Here is an 18247-nt window from a genome sequence, read left to right on the forward strand (position 1 = left end):
ATATTTTGTGACATATGAGAAGGAAACTTTTCACCTGTAAAATATTAACATTCGTTATACCATTAAATGTCCTATTTTGACACTCCATGAAGTAGAGATATTCTAAGTCTCCCAGATGATCACGAAATTCTAGCTTTTTTGAAATCCGAAAATGTATTCATATGCTCACAAGCGCTTGGCAATATCCTGAGCCACATGACAGCAGTTCACAACCCCACATAAAAATTGTTATGACCAAGCGTAACACTATCCGTCCACCTATACCTAGGTATCCCAACTTCTCTCTTTTCTTCGAATTTTAAACTAAAATTCTGTATGCATTATACATACCCCGCCCATGTGATTCTACTTAATTTGATGAAAAGTATAATTTATAAAGCGCCTAATTACACAGTTTTTTATCCTCTTGTTACTTCCTCTCTCTTACAGTTCCAAACATCTTCTTTTGCACTCTCTTTTCAAACCCTCCCCGACATAGCAGATTAATGTTAGATAAGAATTTCAGTTGTCTTGATACAATATCTTGCAATACGCTATCTTTTATTTCAGAGTTTCATATTATGGCAAATATTCGTGACGTCTTTCTGCCAATATGGATCAGGACGACTATTCTTCCCGACTGTGACAGGAACCTGTAAGCTACCCCATCATCTCGCATTTGTTTGTTTGTTTGTTTGTTCCGCTGACTGCACGCCTTAGCTCACTATCCATATTCCGTGATGAAAGAGACGCTTCTGAGATATTCATGTTTGTTCAACTGGTAACTTTTGTATTTAAGAGACGATGTTAATAACACTCAGTACGAAAGTTTTGCCTTCGAACGACATGTCCAGTGACCTCGTTTTTCTTATTTCTTCGCCTGTAGATAATAGGTCGAGGGCGACATTGTGACTGCTGCAGAAACTTTACGTGAAGACAGGCTTTAGATGCAGGATTAACAATGGCAGAAATTTTAGAACCATCTTAGCTCTAAAATTTACAGATATATAGAAACACGATATCTCTATCAACAGGACGATGGGCGCTTATCGCCTGATGGAGGCATAAATTTCCTCAGACCCGTATTTGAATATACAATGGCAGATCACAAATTACTGAGGACGCTAGGAAAGAATTTGGAATAACATGCAGGAGCACGACATTAAAACCACCAAGAAAGTAAACAGGTTTAACCTTCGTAAAGAATAAATGAAGATGAAATTTCGAAGCTCCTCATTCCAGAGGTGGAAAACAGCAAGGATGTATGACTAGAAGAAAGGAACAGATTAAATCCTTGTAATCGGAACAGACCAAGAGCTTAATCCGTAATGCTGTTGATGAGTTTTGTGATAATGAATGAACACTTCATTCATTACGTATACGAAGTCAAAGACGTCAAATCAGCACATCGATCACGTTCGCGCGTTTCCAGTCACATTGAACTCAACTTGAAAAATTGGCTCAACTGTCGGAAGAGAATCAGAACATGATTATGTAATTTCCTTACACAAAACGAAACATCCAAACCCATTATCTTTCAACACAGAAACAAAAACAAGTGTCTTCTAACTTACATACGAAAGAAAGGACTTCGTATTGACTTCTTAAATACCAAGTTCAGGAATAGCATAGTTCATATTAGTAATCATCTGAAAATAAATTTGTTCACAACGCTTTTGAAGTAAAAAACACAAACTTTATTAAGTATGTAGATTAGTGTCGAAATTCAAATGCAGACATACCAACTGAGTGCAACTGTGTGGAATTATTCTGCATCATAGTACACACATTAAAGATCTAATTTACTTATTTAAATATAATTACGAACATAATACGCATGAATAACTGGAGTTGTTCCGAGGTGAAACAAGTCCATGCAATGTTCCACATAGTGTCGAATTTGATTCTAAGCTACATAATTCAAACCAATTATCGTGCAAGTTCATCCATAATTCGTTGTAGCATATTTCGCAAAAACGAATTTAAGAAACAGGCAAAAATGAAAACAGATATGAAACAAGGATATAATATCAAAGGAAAGAAACTGAGGACAGAAAGAAGGAAACCGGGGAACGGAGAGGTAAAAATTATTTTAAAACCAGCGAAATACTGTGTCGACAGTACTGCCAAACAGCAAGCTATAATTTGAAGCGCGTTACCGTTATTTTCTCATGAGCAGTGTTTATACTACAAACATTAAATTACTGTTAATTATCCTGCGTATATCTGGCACATGTTTCAACAGAAACATTTCAACAATTGAGTCAACTATCCAGCCAGTGCTGCTTTGTTCCAGTTTTGTGTCACTGAGTAAAATTATAAAAACTGGATTTCCTAAGTATAATGTTGCTTTGGAAATGTGTTACGTACACGAAAGCTCCATACCCAAGCATAAAACGTTTGTTACTATTTTCCTGCATATATAAATTTTCTGCCAAATTACATCGGAAAGACTCAACAAATTATTTTTAAATTTCGGTGAATAGAGTTGTCCAATACGGAAATTAAAGCATTATTTGTCTGTACGCATACATTCTTTAACAAAATAGATCTGAATGAATGAACAAACTGTTTTTCAATTACAGTAAAGAGACTTGTCAAATACACAAATAAATGACGAAGTTCGTACACAGGTTCGTCACTCGTTACACACTTCACAGCTGTAATCGCAGCCTTTTAACAGCATGAATCCAACATACTCTATACAACTACAACACGAGGTGCTACCAAAACGTTCGGGGAATTTGAATTTGGCTTCCAAAAACACTACAGTGATTCCCTATCCACCCTATTCGCCTGACCTCGACCCTGCGACTTTTTTCTGTTCCCCAAAATGAAATTTCGATTGAAAGTCCGTCGTTTTGACACAATTGAGGAAATTCAGGCAGAATCGCAGGAGGTGTTTAAAACACTCACACTTGAAGACTTCCAGGGATGCATTGAATCACGGAAAAAACGCTGGGATCGCTGTATCCATGCCCAAGGGGACTACTTCGAAGGAGACGGGGAAACTATGAGTTTTTATAAGCAATTTTTTATGGGCAAATTCCCTGAACTTTTGGGTAGCACCTCTTAGCGTGTGATGGTCAGTAACATCTGCAATACATATATAAGTATATTCCTAAACTGAATACAGCGTTTCGTCGACTAACAATGTCGATTCTAATTACACAAACGTTGTAACAAATTGCAGTCTAATCGCCAAGACTTGGAACTTGAATACGGGGGTGCACTGCCGTGTGAATTTGCAGGTACATGCCACCGTCTCAAAGGACTGAGGCCTGAAGATGAAGGGAGTCTTCCGAAACGTTGCCATATACCTATGACACGACATTATTACCCAGAAAACAAAAAATGACTACCACACCTCAAATTTAATACGAGTTTTTTGGGGGTTACTCAGCCCTTCAGAAACACGCACATTCATAATTATAGTTTAGAATTTACAACTATTACTTGGTGTGGAAATGGAACAGAAATATTAATTAATTAATAATTAACTGGCAAGCTCTCGGTAATACTGTTATATCACGTTTTCTAAAATGAAAATACTATATTTTGTACCAAACTGAAAATACCAGTCTTAATGCATCTTCATTTTGAGTGAAAATATGTCAAAGGATCTCTCAAACTCACAACTCATCAGTAATTCAGAGACGCAGAAGAAAGGAGGATATTGAAGCCCTTTCTCGGCATAAGTAGCAAGAAATCTTCTTTAGCGAAGGCAGTACTTCAAATAAGCCCTACCTTCTATGCACAAAGGAACAGAGACAGGATGTGAGGAAAGTCTGTAGCATCATGTCTAAAGGCCTACCATTCTACCATTGTGTACAATCAATCAAGTTGTCTTGTTGACAAGTATATCAACAGGAATTCTTATGACCTGCCATTCACTATCGCTATGGAAACACCTAGTTATTAGCAGTAAACATGCTTTCTTTCAGGCTCCAAACAGCAAGTTCCGGCCCGCATAAGAGGATATCCAGAAGTGAAGTAAATAGTCGTTCAACGATTTCTACTAAGCAAAACGTCAAATGAGCCAGCCTCAAAAAGAACACAAGAATTTTAGTAGATTGAAAAAAATAAAATCGGTCTAGTAATGAATGTACTAGAAATTGAGCGGACCTTTATTTTAATATCTTGTCGCTAGAATTTATTAGGCCTACAGAATCACAAATTAAAGACAGGTGACAAATCATTTGAAAATGTGGCAAAATTCAGATATTCATGAACGACAGCAAAAAATCAAATTTCATTCAATATGCGAAATGTTTTAATGCGTTCAGTTCATAAATTTTTATCCTCTTGTATCCTGAAGACTAAGGTGTACAAATCTACATTCTATCTGCTATTTCATTTGGAAGTTGACCTTTCGCTGTAAGAGAGAAACACGGTAAAAAATGTCACAAGAGGTAAGAACAGTGAAGATCTCCACGGTTCTTCTTAATAACACTGTTAGAATGATAATATCAGGGAGTGTGATAGGGTTGAGAAATGTAGCGCGTATAGTGAATAGATCTACACTTACATGAAAGAATAATATTAAAAATGAAATTAAATAAAGTATCATGGTGTGTTGTGGATAACCTGTAACATGAATTATTTTGCAATTAATATCTCAACACGTTCAGGAATGAAAACAATAAAATATTCGACATTCAAGAAGACAACCACACTCCCGTCCATGTATCTCCACGGCTAGCATTTATTCTTGCTATAAGTATTCTAATGACTTTACAGACTCGGATATCTGCCTTCAATGTCTGAGGTCATTCGGCGTTCGTCTAGATCTCTGTTCCGACGATTTGTACCACCCGGGACTGTTTTCCTCTCTCTCATCTTATTAGAGTCACTTCATTTCATTATCTTGATCCTCACGCAGCGTACACGACCTCCACAGCGCCGTAACTAGAGAAGCTACAAACATGCAATTACATCATATTTACTCTGTCTGGCTCTCAACGTGTCGACAATTCACTGGAAAACAAGTGAGCAATTTCAACAGTTCCGAAAAGAATATAGGTATTCGCCCTGTTTTTCAGAACCAAAAGAAAAACGAAAAAATAATTATTATGATACGTCTTTAATAACGATGGTCTTATTGCTTGTTGCTTCCTGCAGTTCCAGAAGTTTTCCAACGTTTCACAGATGCCTCCATCATCAGAGCGACAGACGTCTTTCAGATTAAAAGGTTTCCTGACCGCATTTTTCTTGCGTCTGTGATAATCTTCGAGTTCCTCTATAGCCTATGTGTTTTTCGATGGTTTCCTCAAAATATATGTAACATTAAGATTGATGTTTATTTATATTAAAGATCACTAGAATTTACTACTGATGTTACTTATAAAAACTCCAACGGATGTAAAAATAATTACGAAACATAAATTTGAAGAGAATAGAACAAATATTTAAACTGCTTAAAATACTACGGGGAATATTTTGGTCTGGGTGGAGTTAAGTACCTTTAAGACTGATAAACAGCAAACGAGGAGCGAAAATATAATTAATTTCTTTATGTTGTTAAGGCAATTAAGTAGGAGAAGATACGCATAACACAGGTGGTTTGGTTGGAAGCATCAAAGTAACCCTTTAACTAGTAGACAAAGGGAGAATATGTTGCAGAAATTCGTAGGAAAACAGACTGCGGTGAAGGGAACTGAATTCAGCTGAGTCAAAACGGAACCCTGGGGCAGAGATAAAACTTCGAGTTTCATATCAGATATTTAATGACTTAGTAAATTAGTTATCCGGTAGGTTGAAATCACAAGCATTAAATCCTCCACACGTAAAGATAATATCGGTAAGTACATTATTTTCAATATGAAAACCAGAATGTATACAGGCTGGAAGTGTGGCTTGGCGTACAGAATAGCAACATGAATAATAAGAATGATTCTAACAGCATTAGGAAAGGTTATAAATTATACGTGCAAGAAGACAAAGTGCTCATAAACATTTATAACCTCAGAAGGATGAAATAAAGATTTAGCACACAGCACAATAAAGGCATTCATAATCTACGTATGTCACCAGACAAGGAGTAACTTTACACAGAAAAAGTTCGTGGTGAACCTTCTGGGAAAACAAAAACTTGCATGTTCAAGAAGATAATGGGAAGGTAGTAATGAAACGCATCTCAGAGGATAGGTACCATAAATGTTGACTAAAAGAGAAAATTATTTAGAAATCTTTATTCATGCCTATTTTAAGAAAATAATATTATAAATTATGAATGGGACAAGAGGTGTGCACTGGGTATTGGTTGGGAAGCCTGAGAGAAAGAGACCGCTGGGGAGACCTAGACGTAGATGGGAGGATAATCTCAGGCGGGATCTATGGGAGATAGGAGTTGAAGGAAACTGCATTTTGTTGGCCCCGGACAGGGTCCGGTGGAGGGCTTTGGTTAATTCGGTGATGAACTTTCGGGTTCGGTAAGCCATCTAGTTAGTAAATATTATAAAATAAAATTATAAATAAGAATTATAATATGAGTGAAATGAAAACAATGGTTTTTAAAGAAAGTAATTAGTAAAGTATAAAACTGGACTGCGTAATAAAGTAAAGCAACAAGTACGGTAATTTAAATATCAAAAAATCTATTGGTTCTGAATCGGGACAGGGCAAAGGACAAACAGGCGATGGCGGAAGAAGCAACAGTCGATATCTATTAAGCGAGAATTAAAAAATAAAAATACATAACATAATTTACAAATACTTCAACAAAACAATGTTAGGCTGTGCTTGTTGAAATCATGTAGAACATGTGTTAACCTAATGGTAAAACAGAGTGGACACTCTTTGAGAGAGTGCGTCTAAGACAAAAGAAGAGACGCGGCAGAGACAAAAACAGGATATTCTCGGAAAATAATGCAAATATGTACGATACTAAAAGTTGATTTTTGAAGTTGAAAAGAATACGAAATACGAGGAAGATTTTAAAGAGCCTTCAGCAGTTAGCTTTAGTAAAGAGAGTGTTTAAGACAGCGTTGAATTAGTAAAAGACGAAGCTAAAGGAAAAAGTAAGCGTTTGTGAAAGTCAGTCAACAGTTTCAAAGCAACAAAAGGGCCACAAACACACGCACAGTGCGGCGATATCATAAGCCTACTTCCTTTCCTTAAGAAAATAAAACAGGTTTAAAAGTAAACACAGTTAAACCACGCAAAATGTGATGTATCGTATAGCCATCAAATTCAGCTTCTATGTACTTCCAAGAGAGTGAAACGGATTCTTATCTAATTTTTGCCTCAAAAATATACTGAACATCGTCCGTCTTTACATTAATAGCCCATATATGTTATGGGCTACAATACATTAAAAGATGCACAGTGTCTGCTTATAACGCGTTTCGTTTCTCACAGTGAACCTTGAATTCTGGGATTTTGACGCCCAATCTTCACTTGCCCTTTGACAGAAAAAAATATCATCCCCGCCGCTGTGAAAAACTCTGATGTCAAAATATAACTTTTTTGCTGAAAGGCTGCAATGATAATGGATAAATGGTTACGAATCAATAAAGCTAACAACAGAAGAGGAAAGAATCGATTCCAACGCGTCCAGATGTACCTATTCGATAACATAAGTAATTTGGTGTGACATATGAACTCGACAGACCAAAACGAAGCACAAACACCAATTTCGAATCTTAACAACTTCGTGACTTGACTACAGAAGTTTCATAAGGTTACAGGGTCTCCTTTTCCGAAACCCTTATAATTATGGGAAGGTAAAGAAGGCCTGACATTTTAAACCGATATGAATACGTCTAATTTTGCCATTTCTCTAGCCTTGTGTAGTAATGTTGTCTTAAGACTTAATATTTCATGGTCCACTTAAGACTTAAGTGGACCATGAAATATTAATAAATAAAAGAAAAGTGCTGAGTAGTGTTTAAAAGTAAGTCAGTGTATGAGTAAGATTTCCTCGTAGACGTAAGTGTATCTATACATTAAAACATTATAGTTTTGGTTCTTACAGTATCTATCGGCTCTGTTTTAACTTTAAAGGTTCGATGAGATAAAAATAATATCTTGGGTTATGAGTATAAAACGATTTGTAAAGTCTATTTCACAGTGTTGCCTTGGTATTCGCCTGAATATATTAATGAAAACAATAAAATTCACTCCGGACAGCTGGTGCTCACTCGAGATTGGAAAGTGGCATATTACATCCCGAATACAAGCCTACCCCTACAGCGTTAATGATACACGAACAGATTCGTGCCTAAATACCAAACCAATTGGTTTTATTCATTACATGTCGGAGAGAGTGGAATTAACTTATACGTATATGGGTTAATAGTCCTTTTGTGCCTCACATCCCGACAATTGCGTTGTAGAACTTGTATCAAAGAAGCAGAAAAATTGTCAGTAACAATAAGGAACATGGCAGAAAGGAACATTCACGAAACCATATTAAACTTAACAGAAATTTAAAAAAATCAAAGACTTAATCTCTACATCAAGAGGAAGAATATGAGAGAGAAATTTAGCATGCATGGGACAGATGAAAAGTGCATACGTTTCAGTCGGAAAGTCTACATGAAGCAAACAATTTCCAAGACTTTGAAAAAGTTCGGAGGACAATGTTGACATGAATTTTTAAGAAACAAAATGTAAGGGTGTTACTGGACTCATCTGCTTCAGGGGCAAACTCAAATAAATACCACGCACAACGCACGTTCGGTTTCCACAAAAGGAAGAAAATTTCTTCACTAGATGAATGCTTCTCAAGGATTCTGCTCCATGAAGTTAAGTTTTAAATTCTGCGCGTAATGTGGTGGTCATTGTAAATATATTTCAGTTCTCACCTGCCAATCAATACTGCAATCAGGTTCTAATACGTACAGAATGACAGAGTTGTATAACTCTGATGTCCAAATTCAATCAGCGTTTTCCCCTTTTTGCAGCGTGATTTAACAGACATACATTAGCTATACGTATAAACACGTTGTTTGCTATGTGAGTTGATGCTGGAAAGCGTTAGAATATGGCCAATTTTAGAATGTTATTTGTTCGCTTTACTGAACCTATTAACGTCTACTGGAGCACGTCTAATTTGAGTCGGGGAAATGTTACACTGTATTCATTGAACCCACAAACAATCAAAACTCGGATCATAGGGAATTCACAACGTGTGCTGTTCTACACGCATGTTATTAACACGCACTCGCAACTTGCGTCTTGCGAAATTATTTACACTGTAAGTGGGAAAATGTTCAACAAATCTCTGACAGCCAGAAGCATAATTGCCTATGATAGGTTAAATCCACAATTTCGCCACTACCGTTTGTTACAAATTTTTCCCGATGACTTTAAACATTCTAATACTTTACGTTTTAATTGTTTATTTTCCTATTATGTTCAAAGGTACAAATTTCCTAAAATTTATAATTCAGCATTCTGTTCTGCGGAACACTTTTCAGATTAAATAAAATATATTTAGGCTTATATATTCTATCAACCACCAACTAAGACAATCTTTCACATCATCAGAGCGATTTGTTTCGATACATATACGACAGGATTAAGTAACTAAATAACAGATGCGTATAATTTAGCGAATGGTAACATACCATAAGACTTATAGTGACATACAAATGCAATTGTTTTAAATATTTTAAATGTGATTAGAAAATCTAAGTTTTAAGTCATATTAAACAAGATGGCTGTCTTCTGGATTGTTGCGTCGTGTAGTCTGGTAGAAGTTTACCGACGGTGCACCAACCCAGAAGACAGCCATCTTCAGACCCACCCTCGTGAAAATCTCAAATCCTACGTATTAAACAGTTTAACTTTGTTAAAGAGCCAAGCATATTTTAAAGTGAAAACGTATGCAAGTCCAGTGTGACTAAATAATTGTCTAGCATGATGGTTTAGAAAATTTACAAGCTAACATAATATTTATAGGCAGACTCTTGTTATTGTAGTGCATATGCGACTTTAGTCATTCTGTCTGAAAATTATTTTGGAGGTTCAACGTTTCTGTTAGTGTTGTCGAACCTTCTTATTATAATTCCAGAGGAGTTATAAGTTGATTACGAGATTAGCCAGATAATGAATTCCATGTCTACTCAGCTGTAATGTTTACTGGCGTCTATGAACAAGTCACAGTAATCATATCAGAACTTGAGAACGAATTTTAAACTAACATAAAACTTATTTTATGACTGGTATTTTTCACACTAGAAGTACAGAAATTATGCCGTCAAAATATGTTCGAATTTTTGGCAGGTTCACCGACTATCCTTTTCAATATTTTTCCAGGACTTCTTTACTACTCCATGTGCGATTGAATTTCACCATAAAATGTATTGCATTTTTAGGAATCATGACTTCGAAAATATTTTGCGTGTTTAAGTTAACGTTACACATAATTAGTGTATTTTTCTTCAAAATCTGAAATGTAATTATAAGACACGGCAAGCAGAAGTACGACAGACTGTGTATCGGGTTTCGATAAATTATTTACAAGTTGGCATTATCAATATATCCAAGCCAACACAAACACTACTTTATAATAACATTTGGAGCTTAGTAGATTGTTAATTCTGTCACGAATAAATAAGTTACCAAAATCACAATTTGTTATTACATTATGCAGACATCTGTGGTAATGTATCATTCAAGAAATACCACAGACCGCTGACCAACGTTTACGAACTGTCAGGTTTCATCTTGATAGCTAAAATGTGTAATTAGAGTGTAACGGATATGACTCGTTATTAAACTAACATCCACTGGTGGCCATTTAATTATATCAGTTCCTAAATATCAGTTTATTCCACCATAGGTACACTCAAAACTGCAATTCGACAAGGACATGAACATTACCGACTTGTCTTCATCTGATATGCTGCACATAGCAAAGTAAACGAATATATGAGAGCAAATAAATAACTGTCAACTAGGTATTGGCTAGGGGCTCAATGGTAAATCGCATTTATAATATGCGTAGTTTGAGTTCTAAGAAGAGTGGTGATTTGTCAGATATTATCAAGTAAATGTCAGAGAAGAGAAGAATATATCACCAACGAAGAGGCTAGAACTCGCAACGATTTATTTATCATATGAATGCAAACTAACTGACATAATACTTCTTCAATAACAGTTATTCGCATTCTTATTCGCTTTGCAATATTTAGTATGTACAAGCGTCTAAATTCACCATCTCTAACACGAATGGTACTGGAAAAACAAAATGAAATATATTTTTTTTAAATATTTATGGAAAGAAAAGTCAAATTTGTTCCCCACTCTGGTCACCACCAAATTATTTTACGTTTTTATAAGTAAAAAATAAAAAAAGTCTTAATTTGTCAAGCATTGTTCCTAACAGTCCTAGCTTCAGCGCAGAGGATGGAGGTAATACTTTCTTTCGAAGCGTTGGCTTGCAGGCATACTGCGCAACATCCCAGAATACAATCATACATGTTACTAACTTCATTTTTAAGCTCACAACTTTCACCTCCGGTCCCCCTCTCCCCACAAACACAAAACACAATAAAAACGTGTTTCTAATACTCATAGAAAAATGCGTTAAAAGGATCACTGAACTGCTACTTTAGTATACAGGTTTATTCAAAGCTCTGGTACAGTACTTAAGGAGGCTGGTGAGGAGATCATTCGGAGTAAGAAAAGGGAATTTCAGATTCGCCACCGTTTCTGAGTGATGGCGTTTTACGTTGAAGTCGCTTTTATCATTGTGATTATCCGCAGTGAGAGCTCGTGGAAGTACAAATACAATTTAGTTGAAGCGCCGTTATCAGACTGTGACAGTAGTATCGGTAAAAAGAGTGAAAAGTCCCCATCACACGAAGAGAAAAATACTACAAAAGGAACACTCTTAAGTGACGAATAAAAATGCTACAAATAGCATCATTCCAGAAAACCGCAAGACGTTTGGCAACAGCCAGGAGAACTCGAACCCAGCACAAGGGAACGGTTAGTTACGTTTCAAATTATGATACATCATTTATAACTGTATAACACATAATCAGTTTTGAAAAGCTATTAGTAGCTCAGCTGGTTCAGAAATTTGCTGCCTTTTAAGTAACCGAAACGATTATTTCAGAATCAAAATAAATCACTGTTTATTTATATTTATAAATATATTATAAGCGTAGTTATAGAATTTTCTCTATTATGATTATCAATCTTACGAATGAGTAGTTATAAAATACTTGTCTTGGAGAAAACGGGATTTAGGACGACCATGAACAGCCTATGTAACCTCGTAAGGGGTCTCATAAGCCTAAAACTTGTGTTGAAGAAGAAAAAGTAAAAATTCTTTAGGATTCAATAGTACTTCTGCAGATGTGACCGATGTATCGTATTACGTAGCCTGTAAACTAATGAGATATGAGGGTACAGGATAGCAAAATAACATTTCTACTAAGCACTTGATTGGTTATGTAACCCTACTGGACGAAACAAAAATATATACACCATTTTGTATGTAAAAGCTCGAGGAAAGAGGTCACTTGGAAGTCCTACGTGGACAAGGGGCATGAACAGTAATAGGAGAATTCGTGTTAGTCTGGAAACTGTAATGTTCAGGTTAATAAACAATATCAATTTTCATGGTAACGTTCACGAACCTTAAACTTCTATCATTTATTAGATAAATTAACTATTTGTTGTCTAATGGTTGACCACACATTTCCCCTTGACATGCCCACTGTCATAATTTCACGCATGCTTAAAATCATATGGTGGGAAAAGAAAATTTTAAAATATGTATAAATAATTTTCCTTAGCCTGCATCTAAAATGTGTGCATTCGTAGGAACTATGATATTCTCTTACTGTCTAAAATGTCAAAACGCACTCAAATTATAAATTTACCTCCTTGGCAAAGAAACTCTCTCCCATGTGAGGAAGAAACTAAATTCTGTTGGCCAGTAAGCAGTAATACCATTGTAGTATATGGAAACTGATTTCAATGTTATGGGATATAGTTTTTGTGCTTCATCACCGATAACTGAAAGGATTAGAAAAATATTCATGTCCTAGACATAATTATAACCCAGAATAATACAAACCGAAACGGAAAGCACGAAATGGCGATATATTATCAAATTACACATACTAAAAATGTATACGATTTCAGATGTTATGAATTTTGCATCTGGTGTTTTAATTTAGTGAATGTGCATTCTAATAAGCTACTTCTGTTCAATTATAACATCAAAGCATCTAAAAAAAGGATAAAAAGTAGCTAGTTAACACATCTAGAAGTCAAAGACAAAATCACTTAAATTCATGCACCATACAACGTTGTTTAATATGGCAATTTTTATACACATTATAAAAACACGTGAAACTGTTAGGCGTTCTATACACAACGCGTAAAACGGAACAACGCCTCATGACTTGGTCGTCAATCAAGGCGATTTAACTACCAACCCACGTGACGTAATTTTACGAAAATTAGTGTAGGAGTCTACACTAAAGCTTTTCGAGTTAACTGGTAACACACACTGACTTTTTTTTTTTGAAACTTTACTGAAAACAAAGAACCACATGAAATCGATACTCCTTCAAGTAATATCACGAAACCAAGAACTTGCACACTTCATTATCTCGACGTGTGATGGCCAGGCTCAGGGATAACTGCAGTTTTGAAAGTAACGTGTTTTGTGGGATGACACAATGCGATTCGAGCAAAATAACGCAACAGCGTGAATGTACACAGCCACATTTTACATTTCGAAGGCGTATAACGGCAGTAATTCTATTCACGAAGTTTAAATTGCTTCAGTCACAAAAAAAGGTAACTAAATTTACACAAGTTTTAGGGAAAATTTTTGGAAAGGAAATGTCGAGCACTAGACATGAGTAACAACTCCGAGTAGAGAACTCTACGATGCAAAAAAAAAAAAAAAAAAAAAAAAAAAAAAAAAAAAAAAAAAAAAAAAAATCCACGTCAATCCCGAATGAATGTACTAAAATGAATGACAACTGGAAATTTCGCACTCTCGTTCCCTTTCATTAGTAGCAGATCTGTATTAATTTTATTTCAAGACGGGTAGGCGTTTTTCTTCTCATACATTTAAATATTTAACTGGAACACTGCACTCTCGTTTCCTGTCTTTACTACTACAAATGTACATCTGTTGGTTGTTTTGTAATTTGTATAATTCTGTATTCCAATATTTTTATACACGCCTAATTACGTTTGGTAAGAAACCCTGATGGGAAGCGATCACTTGGAAGACCTCGACGCAATTTGGTGGGAGATGTAATGCAAAGAACTAAACAAGTCAGGGGACAGTTTTAAAATGCTTACCAAGGTTCTTTTTTTTAGTCGATTCAGGTCAAGGTTTCATTGTAACAGTAACAATAGTGTGGGTCATTTATTACTTCCAAAGCTCCAAAGCACATAGCAAGAATTAACTATAATGCCTCACGATATTTGGTGCTGCATGCTTCAGGAACCTCAGCTTCAACATAAACAAGATTAAACTGGAAGGATAAAATTAACAAGGGTATGTAAATGCAAAACACATTTGCATTTTTGTAGCTATGTAGGAAGAAATCTACAACGAGACGTCAAGAATATCTACAGAGAATCCACCGCAACATAGTAAAGAAATGAATACCACAAAGAATATTATTGCAGTGACATTTTCGAAGTCTGAACACCGGAGAGAGATCTTCCTAATGATTACGAATGTCGTCATTAATTATCGTAAACAAACATACAAACATACATACACACATACACACACACACGTGTTGTTCAGTTACACCACTGACAAAACAGATGCATAAACGTCACTGGTATTTAAAAAACCAAACCTCTTACCTGTTGATCGACTTCTGCACGTTAGGTTTTGATGTTATATTTCTGTGCTTTGGACTACGTCAGTGCAGGAGTAAATGTGTTCTTAATTACGCATCTACGCTATAAACGTCAATAGAAGAGTGAATGTATACACACACAACCTGAGTACTATATGGAGATAAATGTCAGCTTTATGCTCCGTCCGCTTTACCCCAAGGAAAGAAGAGCCCCGTATCAACTGGATAGGAGGATGGGTTGACCTCAAAATCGGCCAACGCAGTGGATCCTGCTGGAAATACATTCCGAACCGTATATTACATCTTTGCTCGAACCGCCTCGGATCGTCATAACGCTGGAGTACATTAATTAATCTTTTATGCGCCATTTTGTCACTTTTTCTCTTGAGTACCAAATTTTGTCACCCTTCCCTACCACGTTATTTTTAGTGCACCAGAAAGTCCCTTTGCTTGTTATCATCATTTCTCAGAGGATGAATTTGAGTCCTAATTAGTTCCAAGCCATCACTGACCCTTTCCATCATTAATTACGTCAATGTTTCTATGTGGAAGCATCCCTATTGTTTACTAAACTGAATAGAATATCCTGTGCTGGACCTCGAAAGATCAGTATAGCGGAAATTTCTGAAAGCGTGGTCTACAATCATCCATCTCACACACACGTACAAAACACGGTCCCTTTCTTACATCGTTCGTAGCTGAGGGACTCCCAAACCGCTCTACCGAGACGCAACTGAAATTTTCAAGATTTAGGATCGACGTGTAAGGTACCAAAATGTCTCAGGCTTATTTACTGAAAGCAGTTGTGGTAGGCACTACAGGACATATTTAGGCGCGTCGAAGTACAAGGCGCTTCAAACCACATTTTATTCCGAATAAAAGTACAATTTTTCAAGCAGTCCGTAACAAGCGTTGATTCAAATTTGTCACACAGGAATTTTAAGAGACGGCTACAGACGATCTTACCAGAAAATTTCTTCACTTTTTATCCATCTTTCGGGTAGAATGTTGAACACTTACTTCGTATAGTTTAAGAACCGAACCTGTAATTAAAAAAAAACTGCAGGCGTGAAGAATTGGGCAAGGGCCTCATTCACGCTTCAGTAACAGTACATTGTTGTCCTAATTTACCCAACAAACGAGTTCGATGTTAAACAATATGATAACCTCTAAACAAACTGTCATTTTAACATAGGACCTAATACTTACCTAACATTAGGTACCAATTAACGCCGGATATCGACGGCTTACAGCATAATGGTTACCAACACAAGGAGGATATAATGAGCGACAAGTGTAGTACGCATGGAAGATTACAGAAAAATTTTCTATTTTCTTACTCCTCCTGGGAGCCTTGGCCTGCTGGAAAATTTCCAGCTTTGAAAAATCGCTATTAGACGTTCGGCACGACGCCTTAAACGCAGAAGCAGTCTGTTGTAGGGCCTCTACCTATAAATACATCCATGCATCTAGTGGGATTCCAGCAATCAACACCAACTCCTTAGACCGCGTAACCACTGTGATCGTCACACACGAGAAACGCGTTAAGATTTAGTCGGAAAAGTTCAAGGTACGGGACGACATGCAACATCCGAGTGATTATGAAAAAATTTGCAACACACGTAGGACCCGTCAAAGTTGAAGGGAATTAAATTTTTGCGTTGAGCTGTAATACAATTTACTGTAGCAATATCTTTGCAAGTCGCAATGAAATTGCGAAATTTACAAAATTTCTTTATAAACTAAACTAAATTAAACTTGAAAATATCTTCGCGGTGACTTAAGCCACATTTCTGCCAAATCCAACAACACAGATCCGACCGCCTGACTCAAGACCCCCCCCCCCAACGCAGATTTCGCCAGACCCACCCCAAGCGCCACCATAGCCTCAATTTCATTTCTTGCTACCAGAGTCGCCAACTTCACAACGTAAATTTAATTTTCCGCATATCGCGAATTGCGCATTCTTCCAGTCAAGCACAACGGACTTTCACTTTCTAGGAGCATATAGACGTATACGTACTAACATGGTCACGTAAAAATAGAGAGTGTCTCTCTCTTGTGAACACGATAATGACAACTCTGGTTCCATAAAAGTTTGAAAATATCTTGACCAAATAGGAGAATGTTCTCTTCTTACAAGGGATTATGCTTAATGAAGTTACTTAGTAGCTGATAACATTAAGAAAGTTGCGTGAAACCTAAAACGTATATAGAAAATATAAGCCAAACAGTTGGGGGACGAGCATTGCAGTTTCATTCAAGCAATCTGAAACGCAGCTCTGCATTAGGCAGTATTTCCTAACCGAAGTGCGTAAAGAACACAGTAACACTACCGAATGCAGTGTCACTCAACAACAGTTACACTCGTAATAAAGCCTCCGATCCGTGCAGAGCTAACCTTAACTCCATTATACTGTGCATGGAGATGTCACAGAGAATTAACCTTACCAACTGCTAGTGTTATATTAAGAATAGCCATTGCACGTGTCTGAGATTTGAGGTTCTCACGGTGATGATGTTTTGTGGTCTTAAGCGATGTGACCCCACTTGGTGTTGCAGGTTGTAACCAGCGCTTCGGAGAAACGTGCAGTTCCCCACAAAGCAGCTTACCTTCGAGCTGAAGATGGCCGTCTTTTGTGATGTTAAGCAGTGTGGTATGGTAGATATTTACCGACGTTTCAGAGGAGCTTAATGTCTCCAAGATTAGGGGAATCGCAAGGACGTTAGTTTGTATGAAATTTTTCTTTTTTAAGAAAACATACTAGCATTGTGAAATCTGTAGAATCTAAAATTCCCTATTCCCATTGATGAAAATACACAGAAATATGTATTCGGGTATGAATATGCTTCCCCATAGTTCTATATATGCACAAATACACTTTAATATGGATGAGTACAAAGTTTCGCAATTTGTACCATAATTAATTATTAGCAATGTGCAAAGTTTTGTTACACATTTATATCAATGAACCCAATCAAAGGTAATAACTACTGAACCGCATTGGATTTATAGCCTATTTTCCAAGCTGTGCCTATTAGTTAACATTAACCAATGTTTCCGTTTACTTATCCTTGCTTTTGAAATGAAGAAAAATTGCAAGCATAAAAACGAAATCTAGGAGAAAGTAGACTCGTAAAACCTTTCCATACTTTGAACTGGATTTTAAACTGCTGTCACGAAAACAAAAGTGGTTCGATTTCCTTAGCAACATTCTGGTCATCAGAGACATATTACTTAGAAACTGTGTGATTTTGAAGTCTGTTCTCTAAGCAACCAACGATTTAGCAACCAAAAAGAGAATAAAAAGGAGTCAGAGTAAGAATCTAAAGTTATAAGTGGCCGCTCTATGCTATATCAAACGATCTTTCCAGCTGAAAAGTAAAAATGACAACTCAAAGATGCATTATAAAGTTTCGAACTGTGTAAAGTTACAATTTGTCTTTTTCCATTCAATTTTGGCCTT

Source organism: Zootermopsis nevadensis, unplaced genomic scaffold (assembly GCF_977971745.1).
Source record: "Zootermopsis nevadensis isolate Lab colony 2312 unplaced genomic scaffold, Znev_1.0 Znev_ptg000013l, whole genome shotgun sequence".
In the NCBI taxonomy this organism is placed as follows: Eukaryota; Metazoa; Arthropoda; class Insecta; order Blattodea; family Termopsidae; genus Zootermopsis; species Zootermopsis nevadensis.